The following is a 4825-nucleotide window of genomic DNA, read 5'->3' as shown; positions in this document are numbered from 1 at the left end:
TGTCCCTCGGCGCGCGTGATCGCCCAGCGATGGAGTGGGATCCGATCTGATATGGAAATGGCGCCCGCGTTAACCAGCAATTCTTTCTGCAATTGCTTGACCGACGCGACGCGACGCGGCCCACTTGTGCGCCAGCCTGGAGCGCCCGCCCACCGGACGGGGGAACGTTCCGTGTCAGCGATGTCTTCGCCTCGCCCTCGCGTGGAAAACGAAAAGAGCTGCCACAAATTCACCGATTTGACCTAGCAACGCACTGCACGTATCATCACGTGAAAACAATCCGCATTCATCCTAGGAAGAAAATAGATCAATAAAATAAACAAAATATAATTGTGTGCCAACAAAATATAATGATGATCAGAATATTGATAATAAAGCTAGGGATATTGAGAAATGTAAGACAGTAGCACTCTATATCTCGAGTACTGTTTCATGCATGGACAGGGATGCTCCCAGGTTTTATTGTTATCTTGAAAGAAAATCTGGCTTGAAAGACTTCTTTGGTCGGAGAAAGTGCTAGGAGCTCTCTGAACCTGCACATTGCACCCTTTGACCTTTCTGTTAGTCAAGATCAAAAAATAGCCAGGCATTGGTAATCATGAATTTACCTTATAATCAAGTTATTTGCTTCGTTAATGTCTGGGTTGAAGTATAGCCGACACTACTCAGTCGTACCCAAGATAGCATCTGAAATTGTGTGTAAGAGAGCCTTAAAAGTATTAGCAGACAACTTAAAACGCAATAGCAGGAAGCCAAAAGAAAAATAGCAAAGTGCATACAATCAGGTTACCATCCCTATCAAAAGACACTGATTTCCTTCCCCACGTTACATATGCCAAAAGATACTAAGCATATCATTAATCCATTCAGTTGTCTATATTCAGTAAAAAGGCATTCTGTTGAATAATGATTGCCAATGTATGTTAGGATGTGTGATTCAGGAACCACACCGAGATTTCCGGGGGAAAGGCTCCCCACCTGAATATATTTCAATAAGGGTAGAGTTCAGAGGGGTCACGAAATTCGTGAGGAGAGGAAGTCACGCCACAACCCGGCGTGTTCCTTTAGGACTTCTGTCTTTAGACGGTGAGTCCACAGAATCAGGTCCTCAAGAATATTTTAGGCAGTAGATACATCTATTTCGAGAGCCTGCAATTCATAATTCATAATGAAATGCTAGACAAGTTTATTGTCCTACTAAAAACATGATCAATTTATCAATGTCAATGTTGTTTGCATCTAATGTCAAAACTTACTACTATATCAGGTCTAGTTACTAAGATGGTGTTTTGTATGAACATTAGTTAATGGAAAATATATAATATGAGAGAATACTTGTGTAATTATAACAACAAGAATTATAAATATATGGATTTGGATTTCCAACTTAACGCAAACTAACACTGCATTGAAAGAAGAAAAGCCCTGTCCAGTATGCTTTGCAATGAAATTTGGTTGAATCATTAAATTATCAAGAGCAATTGGATAACAACAAGGGAAGAACATGAAGGAGAGAGTCGCAGGGTTCACCTATCCAACGGAAGTAGTAGTAGTTGCCTAGCAGCAGGTCGGATAGGCCGGCAATATGCAGAAATGGGTAAGGCTGCCGCAGCTTCCTCAAGCTGAAGAAAACAGTAGTTGGTGCAGCATCACTGACTTGGCTGGGACCTTGGTGTGTCCATGATGCAACGCCGACATCTCATGGTCCTGCAACTGCATTTAGCAGAGTTCCTTTCACTATACCCAAACATAGCTGATATTAGTTTTTAGTCCATGCTAGAACATCTCAGTTCACTGTTAAATGTCAGGAATTGAAGAATACAATTTCTCATCTTAGTATATGATACCAAGTTTCTCTAGATGCGTAAAATTTCAGCAGACCAAGGTATCAACTTTTAATTTTACTCCACACGTCTTACCATAGATATGGCCACTACACCATCATCCCTCAGTTGAAATCAACCTGTTGAAACCTCAACCCCAGAAGAAGCTATTCTCTTGACTTCATTCCTAAAAACTACACGTGCCTCAACGACTATTAAACCATGAGACACTCATGCAATCATAAAGTTCAACAATCCGAGGATACATTTTAAGGGCCATGAATGAGAAGTATAAATGATAAACCTGACATGGTGTTAATTGTCCTGGTGAAGTATAAAGTCCAAAACACATGCTCTTTCAGATAAATATTGAAACATAACAACTTGCTACTTCAAGGCTACTCATGACTTGGTTGTGTAGTTTTAGAACGCCGTACCTCAGGTGGAGCACATGCGGTAAGCGTTCTGGCAAAGTTGGTAGATCGTTGTCCCGGCAAAATTTGTGGAACAGCGAGACTGGATGCTTCCATAGAGGGGCTTTAGGTCGCCTTTTATGTATTAGACCATCTCACAATAGTATCCTGGACAGAGAGGAACAAGCATTTACTTTTTAGTTTGTGGGCTACAATCTTGGTGGTAAATAAGAATATTTAGAGTTCAAAAAGTATCATTCAGTATAAATTCTCTGAAAGACTACATTGCTACTCATTGAATCACTTATCTGAACAAAACAGACCATAAATATGTGGTGTGAAAACATTTACTAAGATGTTTCCAACACAACCACCGCGAGAGAAATTTGTGGCGGGAAGGTAAATTGACTGTTTGAAGCAAGTTCACACTTCAGATGATAATGAAACTTAAACATACATGAATGCCCACAAAATAGTTATCAATCCTCTCCTAACCCATTCAGACAAGTTGTAGTAAATCATATTATAGCAACAACTGCAATGGAGGGCATGGAATTGTCCATATGACCATATCCAGGGGTTAATCTAGATGGCACAGAGAAGCAAGAGATGTGGGAGGATATGAAGAGATGGGGAATAGGGCGAGGTACCCAGGCTGTCGGTTGCATGCAAGGAGTCAGCAGGGTGACGCAGAGGGGTTGTTCCGTAGTGGGCGGCGTAGAGGAAGGGCGGCGGCACTACCTCGCCTACACCCCCTACAATTAAAGAGTTGATGTTCTTCTCATAGGCCCAACAATATCTTCTCAATCAGAATATAAATAGAAAATGAGAGAAATAAGGAACCAATTAAGCATCAGGGGGAATTTCTATATAGTCTTTCATTTTGTAAAACATCAACACTGGCACTCTATTTAAAAATTGTATACTGCAAAGATCAAAAGGTAAATCTCATACTTCCTTCTCTGAAAACATTGCTTATGAAAGAAATGACTTGACAAATAGTGTTGTCAACTCTGAATTAGATGATCTTTTCGTGAACGCACGGGACACCCAAGAAGGGAACTGAAATAGCTGAAGGAATCAGGAATTGGACACATATGTTGTCGTGCCCCGCCACACATGTCATCGAGGGCGCTGTCGAATACTCCCGAGACGACATCGTGGCTGGAGAGCACTGAGGCACACGGAGACCAGCAAATCGTAGCGAAACGCCGTTGATGGCGCCGGTGACGTGCCATGGACAACAAAAATCAGAAAATTTAGGAACGACGAACCATTTTTTGCACGAACAACAAAACAGTTTCTTGCCTTGTAATCAACACAAGAAAAGGTTTCTCACAGTAAAAAGAAGAAATACTAATGCCCTCCAATTTTGGCTTCTTGCCCTGTAGTACTACCCCAGCGATCAAGAACTCACAACCAAACCTAGACAATGACACAATCTTGGCTATTGGAATCGAACATTGAATCCACACAAAGGTCTTGGTAGGTGGAAGCGAGAGGGGCGCACACACGAACTCACGAACCTGGTACATGTACTTCAGGAAGTTGTTGAACCTGTAACATGAATCGTTGTTGCCGCAGATGACCTCGACGGTTGGGGTTTCGGCCACCCAGTAGGCCGGCCCCAACAGGACGGTGCCGCATGGCGCCTCCGTGCCCACGATGGCCGCTGGCTGCCACGACTTGAAGAAGCGCCACGCTTGGATCGTCTCGTCGATGGGGAGCATGCCACGGAGAACACCATTGAGGGAGCCGACGTTGTTGTGGTAGGAGGCGTCCTTCTCAATCTGGGGCTAGAGAAAGAAAGGGGAGGCACGATTCGCACAAATCACGGTGTAGCAGGCGGGGCCGCGGGGATCGGGGGATGCGAAGCACTCGGAGGATTGTAGAGCAGGCGTTTGTCTGGCAGAACATTTGATCTGATGCGTTGATCTATTGATGTAATATGAACAGTAGGATATGTTTAAGTTGATTCGATCCAAAGGTCCTGGTTATTCCGTGTACAATTTGTTCTGAGGTTTTTAAGAGAATTTACGTTCGCTCTTTTAATAGCAGTGTAGATTGTTTTGGTGTAAGTAGATTATTTTGGTGTTGATGACTTGTTTATACTTTGTTAGAAAATGTTTTTTTTTTGTCTCAGAAAGGTCAGTCACAGCAAAAAGAATTATGGTTGAGCCATGATGTAGTAGAAGTTACTAGTTGAACAGAACATTTTATTATGCAGGGAAAAAAGTTCCATCAGATAGGAATGGCGTACACAAAATGCATGCACACTTCTTACATAAGATTGAGCTCTACTCTTGACTTGAGATAAAAATCGTCCGAACAAGCCGCTGTACGTGTCCGCCGACATGTAGTGAGGCTCCTCCCCCAACAAACTGAAGATATTCAATTAATTTCCCCTGTCTCACACGTCCGTCCCGCAGCACTACACAGGCTAATTGGTGAAAGCTGCGTGCCTGCCTACTGAGGCGATGGATCACAGTCTGGCAGGAGTAGAGGACGACGTCGAGAGTACAGGAGTGCAAAGGCGTCAGCAAGAACCCGACAAACAAAGCAAATCATCTAGTTAAAGCCATATATGCA

General features: G+C 42.9%; 1 long non-coding RNA gene across 1 annotated transcript; it reads right to left on the bottom strand.

Moving 5' to 3' along the window:
* Positions 1-208: 208 nt before the first annotated feature.
* Positions 209-1622, bottom strand: LOC123051980 (uncharacterized). The gene is made up of 3 exons (XR_006424398.1): positions 1531-1622; positions 609-687; positions 209-533 (listed from the first exon to the last, which is right to left on the bottom strand). It is a non-coding gene; the product is annotated as an uncharacterized lncRNA (long non-coding RNA).
* Positions 1623-4825: the final 3203 nt, after the last annotated feature.

This window comes from Triticum aestivum, chromosome 2D, assembly GCF_018294505.1.
Source record: "Triticum aestivum cultivar Chinese Spring chromosome 2D, IWGSC CS RefSeq v2.1, whole genome shotgun sequence".
NCBI classification, from domain to species: domain Eukaryota; kingdom Viridiplantae; phylum Streptophyta; class Magnoliopsida; order Poales; family Poaceae; genus Triticum; species Triticum aestivum.
This window is presented reverse-complemented; position numbering and strand designations above follow the sequence as displayed.